Genomic DNA, 27,766 nt, shown 5'->3' on the forward strand with positions numbered 1-27,766 from the left:
TGCTCCGGCTTTGGCTGAAGTTGAGGATGAGGATGCCGTGACTTGCCCGTGTCCCCTCTCCTGGGCAGGGAGGCGGCCGCGGCGCTTTGTGAGGGCGGCGATCGCGTCTGCCTGTGCGCGCACACACACACACAGATGTAAACACGACCTGAGCATCCATTGCCAGCGGGGCTTGTGCTGCTGGGAGTGGCTGCGGATCCGGTGGTTCCCCCCTCCTCACACGCACCCCCCCCCCCCCCCGCGTTGGGGAGGGGGTTAGGGGCGGAGCTGCCCCCCGCACCCGCCTCGGGTGTGCGGGGCGGGGGAGACGGGAGTGGATGCGAGGGGAGAGGCGGCATCGGCGGGGCCGGGCTGGGCTCGGCTGGGCTGGGCTCAGCTCCGCCGGCAGCCCCCTGGGCTCGGCGGGCGGCCGCCAGCCGGGCTGCCCGCACCGCTCCGCACCGCGGAGCCCCCGCCACGGTAAGGGCCGGGGCGGGCACCGCATTGTTCTCCTAACGGGGGGGGTGGGCTGGGGATGCGGTTGCGTGGGGGCATGGTGCGGCCAGCCGCGGGGCTCCCGTGGGGAGGGGGGAAATGGGGGGAGCGCGAAGGTGCGGGGCTCCCCCCGCCGTGACGCCGCAAATGGGGGAGGGGGGTGCGGAACGCGCGGCCACACCCACGCGGGAGCGGCCGCGGGGGGCCGGGGTGCTCCCCACCCACCCACGCACCGCCCCCCGCCCCCCCACTCGCGGCTCTGTCCCCCGCAGCCCGCTTGGCTGAAGTTCGGTGTCTGGCAGAGTAAGGCACGGCCAAGGGGAGCCAGCCTGGAAGCGCTCGGCGAGGATTAAATCCCCCCGTGGAGCGCGATGAAGAATTGAGCGTCGCCGCAGCGATTCCGCTCTTGGGGCTCGGGCCATAAGAAATAATCTGCTCGCTTTCAGACAATGAGTGCTGGTCGTGGGCTGAGGGGTCCCAGAGGTGTTCCCACCCTAACTTAGCCTGCCGAGCAGGAGGGGATCCACCAGCGATGTCATCTTGCCCTTCCCCTTAGAGAAAGGAGCGAGCAGCGCTGTATTTAGCCACAGCACAGGGTCCGTCAGGGCTGTGAACAGGCACGTTTGGACAGACAGACATCCCTGCCGGACCAAGGCCCCGCAGAGGAAACCCAGAGCGCTTCCTCTGCCTTTGTTACGCTTGCTTGCCTTCCCGGCTTGGCCTCGCATCCTCCCTCTCGCCGACAACAGTCCCTTTCCCCGTATTGTTCTCGGTGGGTTTCCTCTCGCCTCTCTCTTCCTCCACCCCTCCTTGGCCGCAGGTTCTCTGCGGACGCGGTACCCTGACATGCATTTTCCTGCTCCTCTGTGGAGTTTTTAAGTCCAGACCTACACGTTTTGAGAAAATTCTCCTTTTTCCTGAGTGTAACAGCTATGTTTCAATTTGCGTGGGTTTGAACTAAATTGAAATAAACTTCACTTGGAACCTGCCGCATGGTAAGGATGAGATTTCTGGCTGCCTATGCACAACTTCATATGACTTTAAATTATACTAACCGCCCTGCGCCTGTAGGCTGGGCTTTCTAACCCAGTCATTAATGTGATGTAAAATAGTGTAATGCTTTACCTTTGACCTCACTGCTCCCTCTTTTTTATACATGGGACTAGGTGGTCCTTGGCTAAATGAATGTAGCTTTGTTGAATGTGGCTGAAGACCGGTATGTTGGAACATACCGTTCCTGGAAAAAAGTTTTGGAGTGCCTGTAGTGGCTGGAGGATGAGAGCTAGGGAGAGGGTGGGCTAGGAGCTGCTTAGAACAGTGTCTCCAAAAGGATCTAGTCTTAGATCCATTTGGAAGTGTTCTTTGCACGTCTCTGCTGGAACAGAGGGCAATGCATAGCTGCTGTCTGGGGGACTTGTTGGGTTTCCTTTAGGGGGTTGTGTTCTTTAAGCTCTGCCTTTATTTAGAGTTTTGCCTAATGAGAAGCAAAAAGCAGCTGAGCTCATTCTTGTAACTTTTGCAGGATTCCCAATAGCTGCAGTGAAATAGTCAAGCCTTTAATCAATTTTTACTTGGCTATAACTTGGGAAATCTTTGAGCAGCTGCAGGGGCACTGGCTGGAGAGGCAGGAACATACTTTTAGAAAAATATACCTATTCTGACTTGTGCTCTCTGCTTTTAAAAATTATTTTCTTGAAGCTGCCCTTTTCCTTTTGTCTTTTTTTTGAGAGCTTATTCTGCAGAAGTTAGTAATACTTGCCTTGGAAAGATTTATATTGCCTGCAACTGCATGAATTTCAAGGTTTGGTCTATTTTATATAGAGATTCATGTTGCTGATTTCCTTGGACTTTCATGGGTGCAGCTATGTCAGACCTGATCTTTTTAGTTTGATTCTGATGTATTAAACATGTCAAAACTTTTACTAAGAATGTGCACTTCAATCCATTAGAAATATGCATGTCATCTTAGTCAAAAGACAGGGGTTGTACAGAAATCTTTCGGTGTGTTAACAAGCCCTGGAATCCCACTATTTTGAAAACATGACAGGAGTGAACGAGCTCCTGAGGTCTAACATGCAGGTGACCGTTTTTCTGTGGTTTACTGGGAGGATGCTGGGTTTGTATTCACTGAAGCCAGTGTGTTTTCTGGCGAGTGAGATGAAATTGCTATAGAGCTCCCCAGAGTAAAGGCTGTGAATGCAGCTCAGCTGTAGAAATTGGGGCTCCTTCCTAGGCTCTGTGCTGTAACATTAAAAACAAAACTCCATACACCACCTGTAACTCATTTTCAGTGCATATTATTTGGTTCAGTCTTGTGAATTCATGGGAGTGAAGCATGGCACGAAAAGACGCCTGTGAGCGTGGCTCTGTCACCACAGTGGGACGCAGCTGATGTGGCCATGGATGGGCATTCTGGGTGTAGGCTTAGCCTACTCTTAGTTTCTGGTAATTAAAGCAGCAGAAGGTAAAAAGGAGGCCCACTGCAGGGCTTACATAATTTTCAAAGAGCTCTTGCTTATTTTCTGTATCCTATTTTCTTCCTCCAGTTCTTCTTAGCATCCACTGAATGGCAGGGAGGAGGGAGGGGAGGACCTGGATAAATGGAGTGTACCAGGATCCAAGGACTCTGTTCATGCCTGTTGCACCTTCCCAGGGAAATGGTGGGCCAATGTGTCAAACCCATTTGCAAGTGGTAGTATAAATTAAAGCTGGGGGATAAACAGGTTGGAAGGTTAATGAGATGTCTGAACTTAATTGATTTTCCATACAAATTGGCTATAATGTCCTTTGTTTGCTTTTTTCCCCTCCCTGGGATGCTGTGTTACAGCAGTTAGATGAATATAAGGAGTAACAAAAGGGCTGGGGGTGGGGGGAAGTCATGGCTATTTGGAAAGCATGGCTAGGAAACCTTGGTCACACTCCCTAGGGTAGTCACTTTGGACAGGGTAAGGTAGCTCTGAATTAGGACCCAGCACCCCTGTGCCTTCTGGGTCTCCAGTGCCATGGACTGTTGGTGATCACTGAGCCACAGACAGCAGTGTGCCCTGGCTCTTATGCAGACCTTTTTAACCCCAGGGTTAATAAAACATTTTATTTAGATGTGGTGTTGTACAGGCTAGCTAGGAAGACCAGTAGAGGTAATACAGTGTAAAATGATTTTTAGGTCCTGAAGTTGCCAGGCAGCAACCCAGCCAGGGTGGAATAACTTTCTGTAAGCCTGTGACTAGCTTTAAAATCTTAGACTAGTGAAGCTGAAGGGGGAGGATGACTACTTAATATGTTGACTTTACTCCTCTAACTGGAAGTGCCTTACATAACCCTGAGATAAATGAGAAGATGCTCAGGCCACCAATTTTTGGTGTTCATCTTGTCTGTGTAGACTTCCTTTTCTACTGGGAGTATCTTTGAGTCAGTGATTGGAGACACCCCAGTGCCGTAGGAGGGGGAGAGGCGCAGAGATCCTTCTAGCTTGCATGGTTCCTCAACAGTGCTAGTGTCGTTCAATTCTTCCCATCTGTGCTAGTTTCAGCTGACAGATTCAGCCCAGGAGCAGACGCGGGTCGGTCAGCCACACCAGGCTCTGCCTTTCTGTGGGTCTGAGCTGCGTGGCACAGCCAGCCCAGAGCAGTGACTCGCTGGGAGAGGAGCAGATTCTGGAGATGCTCTCGGTCCCCCCCTCCAACAGTGGCATGGGGAAGGAAAGACGTTGTTTGTTCAGGCTGCACGGCAATAAAAGTTACAACTCGGCTTATTTGCTACGAGACCCACATTTCATCTTCCCCTCTCAGATTATATACCAAAACCTAAAAAAATAAAATAGCAAATTCTCCAAGGGGCTAATACTAGGTTTTGACTCACGTTCTGTTTTTTCCTAACCGGAGTACCACAGAGAAACAGTTTCTGCGCTTAACATGGCAATTGATTGCAGAGTGAACGTGAAGAGTTGCCTGCAGACAACAGTTTTTCATAAAGCAGCCGTATTTTGATTTAAGGGTTTCTGAGCAGCCAAGGACAGCTCTAGAGCACACACAACCACATGAGAGAGAAAGAAAGATGAAGGTTTTTAGATTACCACGACATCACAGGAAGGACCGATTGATGGGAGGCTTGGGCTTGGCACCTCTGTGTTTGTAATCAGGCTTCAGATAAACCAGTGCGCGCCATATCCTGCAAGATTGGTCAATACTTAAGACTATTTGCTGAGAATATGATTAAGAGCCGAATGCAGTAAGTAGGTTGCTGGGCATAGTTGATAAATGAGCTACACTCTTATCTTGTGTGCGTCACCAGTGGTATTGTATGACAATGTTTAGTTGTAGGAACAATTCCTTGGCCGGCTTAGAGCATGCATGTCTATTTTTTAATAGGCTAAGCAGTTTGCATCCGATGTAAATGTGAAAAGCTACAGGCAAAGCTGCTATTGTTTGGTTGCAGCCATTTCAAAGCATTAAGCCTTCCTCTTGCCCCCAGCCATAATGCATCAGTGCTTTCAGCAATGGTTAACAGTTCTGTGGCGAAATGGTATAGGTTATAGACAGAAGACCTTTTTGTTTTCGTTTGTTATTTTAAGCAACACAACAAACCATCAAACCACAGTTCCTTCAGAATTGTAGTAATTTTTGGAAAACATAGACTGCGCTTCGAATACATGCAAACTGTAATTTCAGTCCTTTGTTTTCTGTGTACTCTGTTTACAGGGCGAAGTCAGGGAAGGATGTACATGTATGCGATGGCCTCTTTGTTGAGAGACGAAATTCCTAGTAGGTCGGCCGTGCGTAGGGCTGACAAGAGCTTCAGGTTTTCAGCAGTTGTCAATACTTCAGTGCAAAGGAAGGGGGAGAACAAATGCAGTTCTGCTGGGGGTATCTCGTTAGTTATCTGTCAGTTTAACAAACTGTTATAAAAACTGTTGTCCAAGCGTGTTTGCCAAGACGCCCCAGAACTCAAATTTGTGAAGCCCCAATCCACCCAGATCCTTTCATTCCTTGGCCAGGACAGGATTGATCACTACTCTGCTCCTCTAGTTCAAAGCTTAGAGCCTGCAGGTGATCAGTTATTGCAGTTATTGATCAGCAGTGATCAAACTGTCACAGCCTAGTCATGCTCTGCTGTGTGGCCATGCCTGTGCACAGGGAGATGGGTATCTAAAACTCTCTTATATGTGTAAAAAATGTAGCCCTGCAGTTTTTCTCATGCTAATGTTTGAGCTATCTTTAGTTCCTTTGGAAGAGAGTTCCATAGGCTGGTTAATCTCCCCATATACAAATCTCTTTCATACAATTAATCCTTTATTTTTTTTTTTTTTTTGCAGATCCCAGTGTAGGGGAGAGACAGTTTTAAAACAAATCCATTTATGTTGTGTTGCACTGAAAACAAACCCCTTTTACTTGAAAGCAGAAACAAAGCAAAAATACAGCCGTGTTTTCCTGCATGTTCTCGGTTATTATTGCTGTATGGTGTTAAAATAAAAGATTTTAGAGAATTATTCTCTTCCTCAAAAACTTTCCAAGAAAGAGATTACTTTCAAGCCTTTCAATCCTGAAAAATCACGTGACAATACAGAAAATACAGACAATACAGAAAATGAAGTGACAAAAGATGCAAACCCGATGATGAAATCTTGACCCTCTTGAAGTTAACGGGAATCTTAAGGCCATAATTTTGCCTGGAGTTTTAAGTACGTACCTCCCTGGAATATTGTATTTATGTGCTTTTAGAGATGTGGAATTGCAAGAGTTCTACTGAAATACCAGCAGGTGTTCCAGCTTTATTCATAAATGATCCAGCTGATTTCCCACCACCACCACCCTTGAAGTGAAGCATAAGATTAGGAAACAGACTCCTGGAATATTTCATTTTTTTAAAATTGTAGGTTAAACAGCATCAGCAAAAGTTGTGCATGCTTTCCCTTCTTTCCCAACAAGTGCTGGAAGGACTTGGAGTGACATTAGAAGTGTCTTGGGGCAGAGAACACTTTCTCTAGTTTAGAAACAAGTCTGAAAGTAATACAAATAATTAGTGGATATTTTGGAGGCTGTTTTCCCTTGAGTCAGCCTGCCCAGCCCCGAGAATAGAGCAGAGGCTGTTGCTTTGTAGTCAGACCTTGCGGAGTAGTTTCATGTGGTGATGCTTGATGTGGTCACTCTTTTGGTTTAAGGCTCATGCAAGGGAGAGGTGGAGGATGACAGATGTAGTATAAAAATGTAGGGTTGCTTTAGAGCAGGAAGCAAACCAGGTTGGTGAGGGGGACAGGAGTCCAGAAAACCAGGAGGAAGAGGAGGAGAGCAGCTCAGGAGGAAGAGGAGGAGAGCAGCTAGGCAGAGTCATCGTTCTGGACTGAGCTGGGCACTGCACAAAAGGTGGCTGCCATCCGTAGTCTAGCCTCAGGCTGAGATCATAGCATATCGGTGTATTTTACGTGATATAATACCTCTAGAAGCATTGCAGTGCTAAATGTATAGGTTACATGAACACGGTTACTGCATCTGTCCTGACAGTCCTGCTGGGATGGTATGGAAAGCAGATGTACGCGTGTTTGGTAGCTGCTGTGCGAGAGAGCTGGGACTGAATCAAACCAGTGAAGAAAGCAGGTCTTAAAAGGTAAACCTCAAAAGACTTTTAAAAATAAAAAGGGAGTGGTGGTGGTGTAAGATTAACCTTTGATATGATCTGTCACGTTCTTTGTCCCTGACAACAATAATGATGGAAAATGTGCGTCTGGAGCTTGGGAAGCGTCTCCAAACGGTTATCTAATGATTTGTGGATTTTCTCCTTCTTTCTTTCCTCTGACATGTTCTCCTTAGTCTTTTTTGATTTAAACTTCTGTTCCTAGTTTAGAAAATAAACTACAAACCCCTCCAGATTGCAGATCCAGCGATCTGAGCATATTTAACTCTGACACTGAGTTTCCTCTTGTGCATAATACGAAGGAAATGTGTTTGCAGGAATGCTGCCTGAGAGCAGGGCCTGGCTGAAAGCAAATATTAAATGACCAAAATTTTAATAATACTCTTTCAGTAAAATGACGGCACCACATATGATAGCTGCAGATGAAGCAGAAAGGTAAAGTGTGGGAAATGTAAAAGGATATGCTGCGGTAGGAGTCGTTCTAATCCATACCATATTACTCAATTTTACAATAAAATAGAGTAAGTGTTTCAAATCACTTGTTCCTCCCCCAGTGTCAAAAAAGCTTAGCAGATAGTTGATAGGTTCAAATGTTTTAGCAACTAAAATACAAACAGCATTTGTTGTAAGCATCCTTCTTAGTGGGATGGAGAGATGTGTATATATCGTGTGGCTAATGTATTAGATTCTGAATGCCTGGACTTGGTTCATCCTTTTGTCTTCCAAAATAAATATTTTTTTTTAATCTAGCTAACTGAAAGTTTTCTAACTTTGCTGTTGTCTCAATCAGCTTGAAAATCAGTTGCATCTCTATCTGATTTAATAGTCTGTGCTCTTGTCCAGAGGAGAAAGTTTGGAGAAATAACCTTTCCTAATCACTTCTGCAGTCCCACCTGATTTTGCTTACATGGGCAGCATAAATAGGAAGCTCCAGGAGGTGTCTGTTTGGCAGCCTCGAGGCTGATGCATTATCTGGCACAGAACAAGTGGTTATGTGCTTATCTGTCAGTGTTTCCTAATGCTGACCATGTGAGTCTGCCTCTCTTGGCAACAGCAGAACTCCCATTCCAGGTTTTAGCCTTCATTGTGCTTACAAGTAAATCACTGTAAGGGTTGGATGTGACTATCTGCTGGAAAAAAGAGAGAGGAGTCATCTAATGACAGGTTTCTGCTAAACAGAAGGTAAATTGAAGTTGAAATCTAACAAGTAAATGTGCCCCAGTTAGCTTGGGACATCGGGGGACACCAGCAAACTTGGCTTGCGCAGCTAGTTTTGGAGATAACAGTGTCAACCTGATAAACACACTAGTGTTGAAGATTCCTAAGTTTGTCACTTAGGTTAATTGATTACTGTTGGCAGAACAAGAGGAAAACCATGGGCTTTTCTCAAATCGGCCTGACAGCGGGTGTAGGGAAGGAAGAGGGGGGGTGTATGTGTGGGTACCGGGGTGGGATCCTAATTTTCCCTTGCAAACTTCACTCATCTTTAAAAATATTAGTGACCACTGCTTCAGTACTACGGACTTGCAGGAAGATTTATCATGAGGCGCTATGCTACTTGTTTTAATGAACTTCAGGGATGGGGATTTCTTGATTGCCCGCTCCTAGCCAAGGGGGGATGTGGGTCAAAGCCACGTGGGTATGTGGTGGGTTTAGAAGGGAGGGGAAGGGTCTCTGGCGTGCGTGTAAATAATCTAGATCTCTATGTGAAAAACCAAACTGGAAGAAGAAGAAACCTGGAAGGAAAAAAGGAAAAGGCCCTGCCGTGGTGTCTGGCATATCAGATCTCGATTTATCATTAAACAAACATGTTTCGTAACAAAGGTATTCGAAGAAATCTTTAGGAAATGCTATTCGGCTGGGCTAAAGTAAGCTCTGTCTTTAACCCTGTTTTGGAATATACTGGTATTGTGCTACCTCGAGTTAACTGGGCTGCTTCGTTCCTCCCACTATAAGCATGGGGGAGCTGGGGCTATAGAGTAATTTTAACCCCCTCATTTCTCAGCCTGAATCTTCTTTTAACCCAGCACGACTAGCTTTGCTTAATGGCAGAAAGGGTTGTTAGCGATGCGTTAACATCTCGTCTTTCAGAAGTTACACCCTGTCACAGCGTCATATGCTTGTTGGGGCAAGCTGCACCTCTCCTCTCCCTGTGAGGGAAATCCCTTCCCCTACTTCTTCAAACTCCCCCATACGACTCGAATGGAGCCCGGGCTGTGCAGCCGCTGAGATACGGTATGTTTATTCAAATACATTTGAGTGTGTCATCTTCGCGCTCGACTGAAACATAGCTGCGTGGGATTTCAGTGGCAGCGGGAATAAGTCTCCCAGTTTGCTTTAACAGTTGTTGTCTCCAGCTCTGCTGTTTAAATACAGGGTGGCGGGTTGTGCTGCGTGGCAGGCTGTGTGTCTGGCACTTCCTCTGCAAAGCTGTACTCGTTTGCTTTTGTTTTTACGTGCTAGTGGTGTTCTGTAGTCCTGTCCTCCTAAAATAAAATGTGAAGGGGGAAAAAAAAGTGAAGTAAGAACAGCTAGCCATGGGTGGGACTGAGCTGGAAAGAGCCGCCAGAGGAGAAACAGAGGCGAGCGGTGTTAAATGAACTTGGTGGGGAGCAGCAAGTGTGGAAATGCTGCAGGGGATGACTTGCCTGGCAGTTTATCCTTAGAAAGTTGCAGCCAGTGAGTCCAGGTAAGTGGAAACTTAATCTGAGATTTGTACTCCCACACCATTGTTGTGCTGAGTCCTGCTGAAGGAGTAGGGCAACGGGTTTACTGCTCCTCTGGATGTTTCTTTGTCTCAGTAAAGAAATACGTTGTGTCATTTCTTTCCCTTACCTGTGCAAAAGTATGAAATGGGGCTGGGAGATGTGGTCTGTCTCGGCTGAGACCCGAACTGTGAAAGCTGCAGGGAGAGAGGCGGCCTCCCTGGGGCAGGTAGGGCGGTAGGCTGCAGCGAGGGACTGAGTTTAATGGTGCAGCTCCTACATGAGGAGTCTTTGAGATGTGCATTATGAAGGAGCAGTGGCTGCAGGCTCGAACCTCTGCCTTGAGGTGCCATTAACTACATTTAATTTTTTTCTTTTTTTTTAATGTGCCAGTAACTTGTATAGTTGTAATCCAGCCCTTTAGTACTTACTACAAACTGCTGAGTCCCTGACTATCGCTTAGGTGTGTTGGCCTGTCTTGTAACAGCTAATCTTAAACAACAGTGGGCACGCTTTGCTCAGTGGTGGAGCTGTTAAATGCCTTCTGTGCACAGCGGGGAGGTAGTAGGTTACTGGGGGAGGAGGAAGGTCGGAGCTACCATCTGGCCTAGTTGTGCATCCTTTTACACCTCTCCAACTGCAATGCACACACCTGGATTTTAGGTACGAGTTTCCCCTCTATCTGTGTGGCTTTGTAGCCTCGGGCTGCAAAGTGGTGCTGTACAGAACTGTCAGGTGTGACAAGGAAACGGCAGATGAAGCTATTTGCAAAAATTAAGATTCTGGCTTGTTGCTCATAGGAGGAGGCTTGTTGTGCTTCCTTGAATTTGGGAGGAGGAGATAAAGCCACGGGTATAAACTTGGTCTTTTCCATTTAGAAGAACATACTTGACCTAATGCAGTCTCTGGTGGTGGCACCATCAGCTGTGCTGCTGGGATGTTCCTGCAGCAGCCTGCTCACCCTACTAAAACAAGTAGTCAAGTAGATTGTTTTACACATCAAACTGGAGAGAAGGGGGGAGAAATGGGATTTTTGTTTCCCGTGAACTTCATACAGGACAGTTTGGCATGCAGTTATAAAATACTCCATGTGTTTGTACTGTGTTTTGTACTAAAGGGCTGTCAGTGATGCTTTACCAGCATGCCAGGATAATTCTGTGGTTTAAGTGGATTTTGCTGGCAATTTATTGTTTGTGCTTGTTGTCCTCCTCTGCAAAACTTGTCTGAGTAAAAGTGCCATTCTGGGTACGGCATGATGGTAGTGCCGGGCCTCTGGAGGGGTCAGGGATGTGCCGCAGGAGTGTGTGTGCGTGAATGCTGGGTGGAGAGGAGGGGGATCTCTGCCTGATGCTCCAGCTGTTCCTCCCAGCACTTCCCAGTCCTGTATCCCAGAGCTGTCAAATCCTGGTGACTCTCCCAGGTCTGGGAAGGGGGTTCAGGGTGGCTCTGCCTCCTGGGGCAGGTGGGAGCAGAAACTCCTTTTGTACAGAAAAGTGTGTCAGATAACACTCTAGGTACTGCTCTGCCCAAAGTAGCTGAGATCTCATGCTTCTGGAAAGGAATAAAAGGTTTGGGAGGAGGTGGTGGTGTCTGATGAGGAAGTCTGTGGTAGATGAATTGTAACCCCTGTGTGTAGCCTGCTTTTCTCCTCTGGGGCTAAGACAGGTTTAAGAGTAGCTTTTAGCAGCCATGCATGTCACCTCAGGCTGGAGGGACTTTTATTTTAAGGCTGCACATCGCATTCAGCCCCTGATACCACTGGCTCTTGCGCAGTCCTCGCTTGGACGCATGCAACTCCCGCCATACCCACTCTGAAACCCAGAGATCCCAGGGTCAGCCCTGATGCTGGTTATCGTTTTGGTTTAGCATTGCCTACCCTCCAGAAAAAAAAAAGGCTCATGTGGAGTTAGCTCATCTTAACTGGTTTCTTTATCCTGAGAAATTCTGCATGTTTGCAACCCATACCTTTATTTGTGGAATCTGAGAGACTGTCCCAAGGCTTGTGACTTTAAATTGAGAGGTTAATTCTATGTGGAAGAATAAAGGAGGTGAAAGATGCTTGTGCATAGGGAGAAAAATAATGGAGAACTAAAACCAAAGCGAAATCTTGTTGTTATTACTTTCTGAGGAGCTGGAAAAATCTGCTTGAAATACTTTCTTGTTTTAGTGGTCTCTTACTGGGAGCTGGTTCCTGTAACTGGTGTGGTAACTCCTGGGGTAAATGATTTTGAGGGCTGCAATTCTGAGTCAAGGGTAGCTCTTCACAGCACAGGCCAGGTCTGCAAAGAAACGTCAAAGCAGGAGAGAGTTTGCACAAGGCAGCGCAAAGAGATGAATGATGAATGTTTGGGTGCCAGCCTGAAGGCAGGAGAACTACTGAATATAGCGTAAGAAGGGGTGATAGCACAAAGCTGAGAAAGCAGGTATGAGCCTGCTTTGGGCTTGTGCTGTGTTAGGGAATTCTTCAGATAAAAATCCCTGCCAGGCCCTAGATAGCTGGTTTGAAAAACTGAGTGTTCAAGGCAGACCCATGGCTTTAAAGCAGATTAAGCATGGAGCGGAGATACCGATGGGATCCAAAGGGGTGGACCTTCTTTGTGACTTTATGCAGTTTCTCAGCATTGGCATCTCCCTCCCAGTGACTGGCCTGGGCTGTAAGAAATATATTTGTACCTGGAACTGTGTCTGTCCATGTGTAACCGTTTCAGTTGTCTTGTGGTTTATTGTGACTGTTCTGTGCTTGAAATGGTTTTTCTGTGCTACATCCCGGTATTGTGCCTAACGCAGGTGTTGGGTAAGGTGTGGCGCCTTACTCTGGTGGGAGGAAGGATTCAGAGGTGTTTATCGATGCTGCTTTGTGCTCTGCTTGAGCACAAAAGGTTTTGAAAGCTTTGCATTTGCTGTTTCATCGTGCCATTAATTCAAGCAAGCAATTTCTCTGTAGTTGTGACACCTATGTCCAGGGGCTGGATGGGGCAAGAGAGGAAGAAAAATTAAATTCAAATTTACCACCGTCCAGTAAATTTTCACTACTAATGACAGTAATATAACATTAGCAATGGCTTCATAACCATAAAGCATAGTTCTCTACATACAGGACACTTATCTGCTAGAACCTCCTGGCATAGTTACAGCTACCTTTCTTGGCTAAATAATACAGTTTAGAGTAATAATTTCCTGGGATAAATGTGCCCACCATGAGAGTTTAACAATATTGATTAGCAGAGGACAAAATCTGTTAAGTTGTGTGCTTGGTTTTAGTGAATACCAGGCAGCAAGGCAATAGTCAGCCAGTCTTTCAAACTCTGCTCCTGTGATTAGAATCCAAATTGTTCCTGTGAGTTGGGCAGGAATGTGCTGGTATTTACCCAAATTTTGAAGACGACTCTTAGCAGAGGAATGTGTTCTGCATGCTCGCCATTCCGCTAGGAAACTGCATATAAAGTAAACCTCAAGCAAATATTTGGAGGGCCGGGGGGCTTCAGAAGAACAGCACGTCCTCCAGATTTTAGGAAGAACAAGTCATCCCCACATACTCTATTGTCTTGTCCACTCTGCAAGCTCCGTCCCAACCAACGCTGCTGCCTGGGTGGTTACAATAAACCTCTTCATTTCATTTAATTTTTAATATGTCTGTGTGACTACCTGGTATTCAGAGTTGGATTAGCAGAGATGAATTGCTACTGAAATTGGTAATAACAGAAAGCAAACCTGTCTGACAGCATCTGCCCTCTGATCTTCTGAGAGCAGGTAAAAGAATGCTTAATTAACTTTTTGCAAGGGTGGGGCAGTATTTTCATGAAGAATTCATTTCGGGAAGTTACAGCATGAATTGTTGTTGCCTGAATTAGAGTGGCCTAATGAATTGCTATAAATTAGCTCCTATCCTATAGCGCATACCAGGTTTAAGGGAAAAAAGCCATAACACTTGCTGTGGGCTGAAGGGAGGGAGCTGACTTGGAGAAACTTGTTAAAGCTGAGGTAATGCAAGAGTGTGGTGGCTCACAACAGTTGTCAAAACATTTCCAAAAGCTCTTTGCACTGCTCCTGTTTTGCTTTTCTGCATCCTGTCTGCATGAGATGCTTCAAAGCTGGCTGGAGGCTCTGGTGCAGGTGTGATGTATGTGGTTGCACAGGTCCCAGGCCAGTTACTATGTAAATATTTTATCTGACCAGTTAAAGTCCTGGAACTGGGCCAGGTCAGAAGCAGTTTGAGGCCTTCAGTAGTTCAGCTTTGGTTGGTACTTATTTGTGTGCACAGCTGTATCAGACCTAGAGCAGTAGAAGCTGTGGTGTGTTAAGCTTGTCTTGCATGGTACTGAGGGCTTGGTGCAAAGACTGTCGTTGCTAATTGCTGTCATGGCAGGAACACGTTTTCTTTCTCCAACAGTGCTCAGTCAAACTGTCATTAAACTAGACTGGTGTCTTGGGTTGCTGCAGATGCCTTGTTAAAAAGTAGAGTTGGGTGATGGAAAATAGGAGGTTATTGTAAAGCAGTGGATAATTAAATACTTATCTCAGGACTAAATTCATGCTATTCCTGGAGAAAAAGCCTTGACAGGCTGTTCTGTCAGCTGCTGGAATAATTAGCAATGGGGGCTTCCCCTCAGTAAGGGCTGTGCCATGGTTCAGCAAGGGTTGCTCTAGTTGTCTCTTCTCTTCAGGAAGATAGATAAGCAAGTCCCCTCGGCGGTGTGGAGTTAGCTGCTGGTCAGGAGGGGCAAGCAGATTGCCACCATGGGACTAAATATGGCATTTTCATGCATATAATCTGGTAGTTTGCATAAGACAAGAGATGTGGGGTGGTTTGAGGGCAAGTTTGGAAGAGCAAAGGCAGGGAGGGTTGGGACCCCAAAGTAAGTGTCCCTTGGTATTGTCCGTGCCCCAGGAATGGATCTGGGTGGCTTTACCTGTGGATCAGAACTAGTGAGAGACTTTGCTTCCCAAGAAATCACTGTCCCAAAACAAAGTACTCCTCTTCCCAGATAATAAAACCACAGGGGGTTATTTGAATGAGAGGCAACGAGTACCTTTAACTCAGTACAATTGCCTGGGAGGCTTAGCAAGTTTGTGAGGGTTATGTTTTAGTGAGCTCTGTGCTGCTGTATTGGTGGTGCACCATGAAAATCGTGCGCTTCTCACGTTAAATGCCCTTTCAACTTGACCACTGTGAAGTTGTTGGAAACTTTGTACAAAATTTGAAGTCTGAAGTGAAGCCTGTAGAAGTTGCCTAAATAAGTGGGGTAGTTTAATATCCCATCTCCAACAGCAGCCAGTGCCAGCTCCTTCAGGAGCTGATGTTTCTGAAGTCCTGTGTGTGTTCGGAAGGGTTTTCCCAAGAAACTTCCTTGACTCCCAGGTAGTTAGAAACTGGCTCGTGTCCAGACATATCCAAGTGGCTTTGAGTCCTGGTAAAACTCCAGTTTACTTAAACTTTTCTCTAGAAAAAGCCAAATAATCTCATGTCTTCATGCTTTGGAGGTGCAAGAATTTTTATCATATGTGTGTTTGGCTTGCTGGAGGAATGCAGTCTGAATTGCTGAATTCAGGGAGAGGAAAAGGAGAAGGCTGTAGCATGAATTAAACATAGCCAGTATTTCTAAAGGCATAATGTCTTGATTGAATGGTTTTAATCAGCACCATTTAAATCCTCTGTCATTGCTTAGCAAACAAAGTCCTAGTTGGCTCACAGAAATATTGAAAAGCCACACTAGGCTATAGCCCTGCCAGGGTATTCTTACCTTCACAATTTGGTTCCTCTCTGTGTACACATGTAGGATGAAAATGGTGCATGTGGAGGAGTAGGTAAGGGGAGGTCTTCTGCATGAGTACCGAGGTGCTTGTTTGAGATGTCAGTCCAGAAAACGGCTACCTGTCTGCAAAATGGTTTGAGGCCCCATTTCTGGAAATAGCCCTGGGCACCTCCTGGTTTTTTCTGTGCAAGTTATTTGGGATTAAGCATGTTTTGAACAGGGAGGGTCTGGTTTAAAGCAACAGCTGAGCAGAGAGGGGGAACCCCTCCAAGATGTATCCTCCAAAGATTCATTTAAAGAAGAAAAATTGCTTACATAAAGCTGGTTGTGCATACTTAAAACGCATGCACAGCTCTGCAGTGTAAACTACTACTTCTGTCTCCTGTTTTGACAGTCTCTGCACGTAAACCTGGATGCCTCACATAGCCATTATGTTAGGCAGAGTACTGTATTTGAGCTTGCCCTTTCTGCACTGTGCTCCTGCTTGCTTAGAATTAAATGGGAAGATGACAAGTCCTGGAGGAGAGGTGTTACCAGGAGGTATGGCACATGACCCCTTCTTCAGCGGCCTCGGAGGTAGCTGCTGTAATAACTAGTAGGCAAGCCACGGCTCGCTTGGGGATCCTGGTGCTCCTAGAGGTGTTGGCAGTCTGTTACCTGGCCACAGGGAGGGGACAGCCATGTGAGATGGGTGCAGCTGCCCAGATCTGAGTGCAGTAAAGCAGGCGGTTTGTATGAATTGGTGCTTCATGAAATGAATGCAAATAGAGGAGACAGAGGAGGAGGAGGAATTCCCATGTTGATGTTGAATCAACAGGCAGGTACTTGTCTGATTCTGCTCCGTAATTGTGGTTGATCCTATGTCTGAATAACAGACCAAGTGGTCTTTGCCCCCCTTTTCCAAAAGGGGATGTATAAATGTAGACTCTGAGCCAGGATTAAGCAGCAGACTTTCCGACAATGTCTTTCACTACCTCAAGTTAAAAGCAGTTTCTCGTAACAGGCGACCACCACCACTGGGGTATCCGAGGTGAGGATGGCACAGCACAGCTGCTCCTTGGGCACTGCACATCTGTGTGTGCAGGAGCATGCCTGTGTGCAGGGATAACTGCCTGGCTGCTTTCCAGGAGCTCCCATAAATCTAGCCGCTTGTGCAGGGGGTTGTGGTGGTTGCACAGCTCTGTGTGTGAGGAGACTGTCTTCTTCCCATGTCCCTGTATTTCTGAAAGCTCATCACTAAATGCCTGGTAGTGTTAAATGGAGTATGAATTCTTGAGGCTTTCCAGGCATGTTGATGCCGTTACACGGGGATGTGTGCCAAGCTGCTCTCATCTGAGCTGCCAGGCTCCAAACTGTTTCAGGTTTCACTATCTGCCTCAGTTGCTCTGAACCAATGAACCTGGGCTTCCAGGTTTTACTTCTATAAAAATGTTGCTGAATCCAACGTTCATACAAATCTGATGGATTCAGCTGGGATTTGGGATCAAATTTCCAAGACTGAAGATTTTCAAATTTGAAACACTATGCAGTGGCAGCTACATATATATTTTTTTTATTTGTCTTTGCTGGTTTTCAATAGTTCAGAGGTAACTCTTTAATCTATTAAATGTACCCGTAGCACTGTGTGCAGTCTGGTGCGAAGGAGTATATTCTTGTGGAGTCTCTCACTATTAAAGCCTAAACCAGGTCCAAAATAACAATGCACAGTCCTAGAAAAAGTGGTGTGCTGTTTTGAGGGAGGAGAAATATGATAGACCAGTGTCTGTCTTTGCTAAATTATACACAGAGCTATAGCAGTGAGCAGGAAAACTGCTGTTTGCTGATGTTTCTGTGAGTTATGACAACATTATTGTGGTGTGTGCGTGCTGTTCCTGCGGATGCTCCCGGGCATGGTGAGTACGGCTGTGGGAATACAGCTTTGGCACTTCTGCTTTTCTGCAGTGATCTGTTGACTTGAAATCTTCCCATTTGTTCTTCTCGTTGCTTACAATCTTCACTCTTCTGCCATCTTGTCCCTCCTTGTTTTAGGTTCTTGGTTTTGGAAACTGTCACAAGTATTTTCAGATCAATCTTTCCCTCTTCAGCCCCTGCACCCTCCCTACCACCGTGTGGTCTCTGGGTCTTCCCGTAGCTGTTTTGCTTCCTATGTTACTGAGACAAAGGAAAGCCCACCCTCTGTAGGGCTGGTTTCAGGCCGAGCCTGCCTTATTTAAAACCAGTGTGGGCACTTTCAAAAAAGGAACACCAAATCACAGTGTTTGAATTACCACTGCACTGCCACTGACTGGAAAGTGAAGAGCAAAAACATTCACATACACAAAATCAGTTGGTATTTTCATGCCTAGCTGTACATTTACATAATGTGAAAATTCGTAGCGCTGCGATGGGAACCCAAGGCAGGTAGGTACAGTATATTCCCAGGGAGGTCTCTGCCAAGGGCGGGAGTAAGAGCAATATCCTCCTTGCATTTCATGGGCTGCTGGCAGGGAAGAGCAGCAAGGTCACTGATTTTCCCGAAAGGGTTTTGTTTTATGAGGATGCTTGTGGGCACATGTTCTCCTCGTGTCAATGGATACAAAGGGCAGGTTTGCCCTCCCTGGAGGTCTGCTTGGCCCAGGGGCTGTGTCTGTGAGCACAGCAATGTTGGGAAATGTTCGGAGAGAGGAGGGAGAGGGGCTCTGGGGTGTAGGGCATGTCCAACGAAGCATTTAATAGCCCCTTTCCTTCATTTAGGGTAGGGCAAGGAATATAAGTGGCAGACAAATCTTGGAGCTGGATTTTTATTGAAGGGCTAGATGTATTTGTTGTGACAGAAAGCTCGTTGCTGCTCTGATTTGTTGATGATTGGGATCCCTTGCCCTGGCAGGTAGGTAGGTCACCGTGGTAGGAAACAAGCAGCATGTTCTTTGTTAGAAAACACACTTCACTCGTTCATATGCCCTGTCCTCTGGATGTCTATGGCTGTCTGCACTGGGCATGTAACATTCCAGGACAGGCCCTTTTTTTTGGCCTAGAGGATGAGCTCCAGGCCTGGATGGATGAGCAGCTTGACAGGCACTAGGTGTTGGCCACTCCTGATCCCACGCAAGCTCCTGGGGACAGCTGGCATCTACCCCGCTTTGGATGGGCTGTAACATTCACTTGCTGCTGTACTTCATCCCCAGTTCCTTGTGGCAGTTGTACTTTCTTCCCCTGATTTGTAAAGGTATGGGCTTTTATTTTCCCCTTTGGACAGCAGCTTCATATCCCCAAGACCCTTTGGAGGAGCCCTGGCTGGTTTGCCTGGGCTGACCCTTGTTTAAAAGACTTTGCAATACATGTTGCATCTTCAGCAAGGGTAACAAGTTCATACCTTGCCCCTGTAGTGAAAGCAATGATGAATTGTTTCTCAAGTCCCACTCAAGCAGGGGTGTGATCTATAGTGTGCCATCAAGGGGGGCAAGTGTCCTGGTGCCACTTTTAGCAGGGATCGGCACGGCCCTCGCTCCTGGCTCTGCATGCCTCGGCAGGGACGCGGTGAGCATGTGCTGCCGCAGAGTCTCTTTGTTCCTGGTTTACTGGACCTGCCTAACAGCAGACCTGGGATTTGCTATGCCATGGTTTCTTCTGTCTACTTAATAGGTGCTTGTGGGCATCTAATCATCAAACCCAAAATGAAATGCATAAGAAGGTAAGGTTGCAAACAGGAGATATATGAGGTTTCAGCTGTGTATGCATGGGATTCGCATCTCGGGGGCTGCACGTTCATAAATGCTGTATTTGTTGATGGCACAACAGAGACCTAATTACAGGCCTGTTCTGTCACAGCTGTGCTGTCCTCTTGTACAGAGTAGGCATAAATTTGGATTTCCCAGGGGAAAATATTGTGTGTCATTATGTGTGTATTTTAATGTTACCCATGTAAGCTAAAAGGAAGAAATTCCCATCTTTTTGCTCTCTATCACATTGGATAGAGGACATGCCTGTCCTTTTCCCCCTGCTCCTTTGCTAGTAGCTGTGGATTTTTACTGGTTTGCTTTAAATTTTTCTTTCCCCTCTCCAATTTGATGTTCTGTATTCCTAAACTTTAGAAGGTGCCTTTTTCTGGGTCAAACCTGGAGAATCAGCACCGTTTGTACTTCTTGCTCGTTGCATCTGCATGTCTCAGAAGTCAGCAAGTCATCTGACGCTTCTTTCCCCAAAAGGTATTTTTAAAAAAGGTCATGTAACAGAATTTCCTACAGCAAAGGTGGCTTTCAACAGAAGCCCCCCCTTGAGGCTACTGACCCTCAGAGTAATGACACCGAAGACTGTAAAATAAAGGGGGGGGGCAGCAAATCTCTATGTTAAATCACGGTAAAGCCAAAGCAGAGTCCCTTGAGTATCTCTACTGCTATGTGATGGATGGGAACTTCACAAAATAGACATTTGGATTTTTTTTTTTTTTTTTAAAAAGGACTTTCTTTCACCATGCGATTGCTGACAGTAATGCAGAAAGCAATACAGGGAGCGAGCTCTTCCCTTGCTTCCCTTCCTCTGGTAGAGGAATAGAATAAAAACTATTTTGGGTTCATCTGCCATATTTCTTACTGGGACAAATGTTTAACACACTTCCGTCAGCAGGCATAGTGCCTGTGCAGAGTGTCTGGTTTGATTTCTGTGGAGCCACTCCAGACAGAAAATAGAGGTTTGAGCTCAGAGGTAGTGGTCATAGGGAGCATAATATTGCAATGCATGTTTGTTGCGTTAGCCTAATTGTGGCATACAGTCAAAACAATAAATTAAAGCTACATTTTAATTTCTGTTTTCATGTTCTCTCTTTCCCCCCCGCCCCGTACCCTTACTTAGGACCTTTGCAAAGACTTCATTTAGCTGTGTCAGAAGCGTAGCAACGTCAGGTCAGGCACCCACGGGGAGCAGTCTGTTGCGCCTGGTCGCCCAGCCAAGAGTCTGAGCCAGCAACGTCTAAACAGACTCCCAACTTGCTAGCTTTGTAGCAGGAGCCAAGAAACTGGCTGAAAAAGAGGGACTAGGTTTGAACGAGTGGTACACAGCGGTTGAGTTTGTAAGGATTTGTATGCGTGTGGCTGGTACACGTAGCCAGGGCTCTGCAGGGTGGAGTTAATGTAGAGCAAGGGCCTCAGGTTATGGTTCACCCCGAAATCGGCACAGTGCATCCTGAGCAGCCCCGTTGCTGTTAGTGGGCTTGTGTTCAAGATGATCTGATCTTTACGTTTCTGACTTCACCTTTTCTTGGACTCATTTGAACATGTCTGTATTTATTCAGTTTGATCTATTTTTTCAATTATAACCCTGTCAGAGTACAGCGCAAAATGTTTTTAGGTACTTTTTCCTAGAAAACGGTACTTATTTTTTATGCAGGGGAGGAGAAATAATCCACCAATCTTGTCCTGCCCGTTCCAGAAACAAATCTGCTCACAGTCATTCTTTATCTCATTTTTCTATGTTACTCGTACCATCTGATGTCCTCAGATAATCAGTGTGTTTGGTCTGGGATTCCTAGGTTCATCTGAAGGAGGGAATGACATATAAACGTAGTTCTTTGGGAACAAGCAGTCTGTCAGAGTTGGTGTGCTTAAGCAAAGCTGTATCTGCAGAGTGATGAAGAAGCTGGTGGAAAGATCTGAATTCTCTAGAATGTGTTAAAAGTCTCACTGACTCTTAACGATGAGGTGATACAGCTTGCCTAGGCAAAGTGCCGTGCCTTGGTGCCTACCAAGTTTAGTGGAAAAATAAGCTTGAACTTTCATGTCAAGTCCTGGAGAGGTTGATGGGTGCCCAGGTTTCTAAACCGTTCAACAAAGTGCTACATTAAGAGAGTCACTTGTCACAGTGTGTGCCCTTGACTGTCAATGGTATGGGAGCACAGCTCCGAGGGTGTTAACTGTCCAGTGGCTCAGTCTGTGTGAAGAATTAATAGATGAAAATCAAATCATGTTCATTGACCGGAAAGTGGCCTGGTACCGGGAGTGTGGCCAGCGGAGCTTTGAGAACTTCAGGTGGAGAGAAGAAAACTTGGCTGTCACCCATCAAGCTTATAGAGGATTTAGACTTCAGACCCTGATTCTGTTGAAATTAATGGAGAAACTAGTGTTCATGATTAAAAACAGGGAAAACTTCTTGTTGTAGCAACAGAAGCCTCTGTGTGTAGATGTCATTTACGTAATGTGCTGTACCAAGACATATACTAAATTGAAAGTGGCTTCCTCAGCTGCAGTGAGCCACCTTATTTTCTGCTATAAATAATGAGTCCATTTTTTGCAGCAAAAGTAGTCCCTCTGGGGAAGTGTGATCAAGGCCATTCCCAGGGTCTTGGAGCCTTTAATGTGTTTTGCAGCTGGGCTGCTTTGTGTCTGTCGTGATGGTCCTCAGGCCATGGCTGGCAGTTGCACAAGACTAAAGGTGTGCTGTAGCAGCGTCGGTGTTACGCAGATCTAGTGCAATGTGGTCACCCTGTAAAGCTGTAAGGGAACTGGTTGGTGTCACATCTCAGGCTAAGGAAATCCCTGGGCAGCTTCCCACCCATCACTCCCAACGCTGCTTCTGGTGGGATCGGAGTGTACAGTAACCTTAAATGCCCTCACTCTGCCTGTGTCAGGTATATTTTACCCTTTTAGACTCTTGAAATGATTGTTATTTGGCTGGAGTTTGGTCTGCAAGGATTCACTGATGGTTGTAAAGCAATCTATCATCTCTTACTAAGACGAAATCATGTTTTCTTACTGCTGTGAAAATGTAACTAGTGTTGACTTTGAATGCAGTAAGGCTTCTGCCAGGGAAGGCTTTCTTGACTCTGGTCTGAGGATAAATTACTTTTTAGGAGCACTCACTTATGCGGGGTCATGTGGGTGGGAAGACTCGCTACCCTGGCTGGTGCTGCATCAGTCCGAGAAATCAGAGGTACTCAAAGGTGCAGCAAATTTAAACACAGTTCTTGCAGGGAAGATGCGGTGTTAGTTGGTGGGTCTTGCTGAGAGGCAGCTTGAAGCCTTTAGATTTCATTTAAGTGTAAGTTTTCACATGGAACAGTAGCAGAGGAGCGGTGACGGTTGGGGCTGCAGTAGATGCAGTGATATGTGCTTCAGCCTGCAAGCAACCAAAGGTTGCTTTCAAAATTGGGGCACTTTTGCTTTCATTGACACTGCTGAAGACTGAAAAGCATAGCTTGAATGATTGGATGTTCAATTAGAAAAATTCAAATGAGAAGGAACTCTTTCTCTTGTATGTTGTGAACAGTCGCAGCCAGTAAATAACAACGCGTTTGTGGTCTTCAATTAAAAGTTGCAGAAAGTGAGTTAACTGCGTGAGAGCACAGGAACGTGAAAGTTACTGGGCAAAACTGGAACAGCCTCTTGTTAGTGGTGTTCCTTGCTTTCCTGCTTCACTGTACCAGGGATATAAATGGAAGAAACCCAGGTTTTTGAGAGGCAAAACCACTTTTCCTGGAAAAAAAACTGAGGAAAACCACCTGCATTAGCTGTAGTTGGCTTGAGCTAAAATTTATCACTTTTATTTAGTAGTCAAGACTGAAATTATTCACTGATGCTTGCTTAATTCATAAAATGCTCAGAAGATAATATTCCTTGGATTAAAGCAGGTGCTTTTGCAACTGAAGTAGATAGATACCACATCTGCGGGAGCCTAGGCTAAGCCTGGTCCCTAAACTCTGCAGCAAAAAGTCATGTGGGCTTGCTGCCTATGCAGGTGTGGAGAAGCCTGTGTATTTGGTAGTACAGGTTAGAGCATCAGGTGGTGTAAATGGGAAGCTCCAATAACTTTATGCTGTCCTAATGATTTATATCTGCTAAGGATCTCACTGGTTATTCTTTAAGCAATGTGGAGAACTGGGAACCAGGAGAACATCTGTGGCTCCAGGTTAGATGGCGGCTGGTGTCAGAAACTCAGCTCAGAAAGGACACCTGCTGACCCGATCCATGGGATAACACTTTTTTGACCCCATGTTGTAATACCACTTTTATGTCTCTAAGTGTGAATTTTAATTACCAGTGTGAGCAGAGCCTGGTAGCTATTGCCTGAGCCAGGAGGGGATAAATCTGCCCCTGACTATGGTGCGGCTGCTCTGAAATTGCTGGAAGTGAGGAGGATGCTCTGGGCATTGACATGCAAGTGGCAAAACTCCTGCTCTGCTCAAAGCAGAGGCATGAATCTATATCTATTGTCCGCTTACTCTTCCACCCAATGGAGGTATTAAATGGTGTAATACGTGTGGTGTATGTACTGGGCTGGGGTGTGTGTATCATGCCTTTGTGGCAGCTCTGTTACCATGAATAGGAGCAGCGCCGTGTTGGCCATGGCGTGCTGGCTCTTCCCAGTAATGAGCTGCAGCATCTGTATTAGCCTTTTCAAAAGCTGGCCCTGACACTGCTGCACTGATCCTGCACTGTGGGGTGCAGTGCTTTGCCAAAGATCTCCCTTGCATTCCTTGTACCCCAGAGCACAAGGGCTCCAGAGTGGTGGCAGGTGCTGTGCTTGCTCATTTTGGTGGGTGCCATTGCTTTTGCTGCTGTTCTCATTTTAATTTACTCTCCTATTCCAGCTCTGGGCTTTAAATACTTGCAAGTGGAATAGGCTGGATTTTGATCTAAAATAAACATGATACAGCTATTATGAATGTGGTCATAGAATTTGTGCTCTCACCAGTGCTATGTGGGTTTAAACAAGAGGGGGTGGGTAAAAATGGAACTAGTTTGTATTAAAAAAAATAAAAAGCTGAGTCTTCCTCAGATCTGTAAACCTGTTTGCCAAATACATAACTACTTTGATTCAAGGTAGGGTCCATAAGATACTGAAAAGTAGGCTTTCTGTTGCTGCCTTGAAATCAAAATGAAACCAAAAATCACAGAACTGAATTAATCATCTTTGAGTTAAATCTTGCAATACTGTATAAACACTTGAGATCCAAAGGGGATTATAGGCAAATACTGAGCTGATGGAGGAGTTTAAGGATGTTCTGAATTGCAAAGCAGGCATTTAGAAAGCATTTCTGGAGCCATGTGGGGTGGGAGGGATGAGGTGGTGCTTAGGGCAAGCAGCTAAGAGGAAATTAGACTTGGCCGAGCCTCGAGAGACTGAATGAGAGCAGAAGGCCACAGGGAGAGGGACGATAACACTGCAGATCCAAGAATGGCTAAAGGTCCATGGGTCAGCAGTGCCTTGCCCTCGCTCCATCCCATCCACTCCCATGTGCTGCCTGTGCCAGTGGTGTTTCCTATGCTTGGTTTGCTTGATGGGCTTTGGGGCGTTTTCTGTTGGGTGCCATGGCAGAGCAGGGTAGGTGCAAGCCCTGGCTGCTCCTATCCCCAGTGTCGACTTGTTAGGTGTTCTTGGGCAGAAGTCCTAACCTTTGTACAGATCTGTTTACTGAGCTGTAATATGGCTGATACTCATTGTAGGGAGCTCATACCAACCGATCATCATTAAGTACCTGGGGTGGCATTTTACTTTGGTTCAGTCTGTGAAACACTGGGGTATGAAATTCTGTGTAATCGTGATGTATTATGGATCACATCATTTATTGTGATTGGAGGGAACAGGGAGAAGAGCCAATTTATTGTTTATATATGGGGGGTTCAGATGAAGAAAGATAATTAGCATATTGTGTAGTGTTTAATGCTGTATCAGGAGGGGTATGTCCAGGAAATCAAGTGCCAGACTCATCCTTGTAGAAGGCAAATTCTGGAGTTCTTCATCCTCTTTGTTATCTCCAGTAGAGTACCCACGATTAATTGATGCCTTCATCTCCCAAAGAACAGTAGATTAATCTAAAGTCTCCATTATCACCCTCCCTGTTCAGGCACCTACCCAGATCTTATATTTGTTAGAGAAATGATTTAAAATGTTATTTTGTTTTCCTAGTATTTTGGAGTTTTTCCTTTGTTTGAAATGCTTTGACTTCTCTGTTATCATTCTTACCTGCTGTGATTTGTGGTGCAAGCTCCCTGTACAGTTAATTTCCTTGGATGATTTATTTACCTGTGACACAGCACAGCCCTCAACATAGTAATTGCAGTGATGTGATCATCAAAGACAGGAGCCCCTGGTTTCTCATCTCCCTCATGCTGCTGCAGTCCTCCCACCTCTCCCTTTGTGCTCCCTCTTTGTTGCTTCAATCCTCTTGGGGAAGGAAAAAATATATCCCAGAACTAGATAAAAACTGTGTGAGTGTCATAACTGCTTACATGGCTTCCTTTAGTCAGGGAGTACCAAAATGCTGTGTGACATTGCTTGGGGTTTTGCTGTCCCTATGTCCCTTCCTTCACCCAGTACTTTAGCTGGCTGCGTCCCAGCGAACACTGGTTGTATTGCAGCTGAGCAGAGAGCAGGGGTGTGCTGCCCACACCATTCTTCCTGGAGATGAATTGGGAGAGAGGGGGTGGCTATGTGGGGAGAGAGGAGTGGGAAGAGCCCTGGTTTGTTTCTTCCTCATCTAGCAAGAAGCAGCTGGGTTTGCATCTCCAGGAATTGGCCGTGTGTTGTGGAAGAGGGGAAGGAGCTCACACATTGATGGGCTGAGTAGGACCTGGCTGAGCTCAAGTTCTCCCCTGTGCCCCAAGCTGAATCTCCCTGCTTGCAGCCCAGTGCCCAGGCCAGGATCAGCCTCTGCAGGAAGACCTCTGCAAAGTCTGCAGTGGCTCCTCCCAGGGGTTGGAGTGTGCGGAGGCTCCTTGTCATTTGTGCACGGCTCATCAATCTCTCTGGTGGTCCTTGTCACCTCTGCTACATGGAGCCTGTCCCAGGCAGAAGGGATGCTCGCCCTGGCAGTGACTGAGTGTTGGGTCTTCAGAGCAGTCATCAGTCCGCTCCAGTGTGCACAACAGATGCTTGGGTGCAGTAATTGCTACAAATCAGAATCTGAGCATTGTGCTGTTTAATCCATCCCTTTCGGCTGGATAAGTTCAACCCTGTAGCTCTGAAAATTGTTTTCCACTTTCCCAGCCCTCCCCTCTTTGCCCTCTTCCTCCATATAAGATGAGGAAATACATCTTGCAAGAGATGAGGGCTGGATGAAGCAGAATTGAAATAGGTTTTAGTGGGAAGGAATTGCAGTTTTAAACCTGCATCCGTAGAAACTTTGGTACCTCAAAACCAAGGCCCTTCACTGGTTTAAATGGGATTAGAGAGCTCATATCTTCCATGTTCTCCTGCTCTGGATTGAGCAGACATTCGCCCTTTTTCTGGTTCCTGCTCAGCTCTGCAGCCCGCTGCAGGTGTTTCCACTTTAAGGTCAGTGGGATCTCTGGGATGCTTCTATCTTGAGAGCAAATCCCCAAAGAGCTTGAGTTTTGGAAGCTGCTCCTCAGCAGGGAGCTAAATGTTAGTATGAGGATTAAGGGCTGCTTGGAAGGAGAATGTCTGGCAGCGCAGCGTGTTGAGCTGTTAAATCATTGCTTACGGCATGCTGATTTCACCGATTTAGGCTGAGACCATTAATTAACTTGTTTTATGTGTGCGCACATCTCATTTAGCATCTTTGTTATTTGGGAGAACTACAAAAGGGGAAAAACAGAAGGGGAGAAAGTACTGGGATACATGCTGATATGTTTTTCTTCATCTTTTGAAAAGCAACTGGAAGCTCCAGTTCCTGCTGAGAGCAGAGCAGGGGGTTTCCCACTCCCAAGATGATGCGCTTTGGGATTTGGAGGGACCAGCTGACCCAAGACGATGCACTTACCTCTTGGCACAAACTGTCTGTCTTCCTAGACAGCAGGAGCCCAGGCTGCCACTGCTCCATTATGTGCTAGTAGTCTGAGAAATGAAATGCAATTATTAGTTGAATTGTTAAATGGACCTAGAGCCTGCATCAGAAATCTCTTTCCAACAACAACTGGAGCATACAATAACAACAAAAAAAAAAAAGCTGCAAAAGCAGGATTACTGCAGGATTTTTTTTTTTTTACATGCTACTTCAGCACAGTGCAGCGGTCTGTTTGGAGGAGGCGGTGAAGCTCTGGATGGGGCGCTGGGCTGAGAGACGTAGCTGTTCTCCCAGCTCTGAAACTTGCTTTTCGTGTCAAGCCAGGCTACTGGTCTGTGCTTCGGTTCTTCTGTGAGAAGGGAGAGGGGTCCATGAGAAGGTCTTCCCAGTGATGGAAGAGTATTTATGATCTACCTTTGAAATGAGTGTGTTTTGTTTTTGGCTGGGTGTGTTGGCTTGAAAACACAATCTGACTTTTATATGCTGAAGCT

The 27,766-nt window shown here is 46.1% G+C and overlaps 1 protein-coding gene across 1 annotated transcript in view; it reads left to right on the forward strand.

Annotated features, from left to right (window-relative positions):
- The first annotated feature begins 329 nt into the window (after positions 1–329).
- Positions 330–27,766, forward strand: part of FRMD4B (FERM domain containing 4B) — a 136,862-nt gene continuing 109,425 nt past the window's right edge. The window contains exon 1 of the mRNA XM_075095687.1: positions 330–459. The gene's annotated coding sequence lies outside the window, so the exon portion shown is untranslated. The remainder of the gene's footprint in view (positions 460–27,766) is intronic.

The sequence above is a fragment of the Phalacrocorax aristotelis genome, chromosome 6 (genome assembly GCF_949628215.1).
Source record: "Phalacrocorax aristotelis chromosome 6, bGulAri2.1, whole genome shotgun sequence".
Lineage (NCBI taxonomy): Eukaryota > Metazoa > Chordata > Aves > Suliformes > Phalacrocoracidae > Phalacrocorax > Phalacrocorax aristotelis.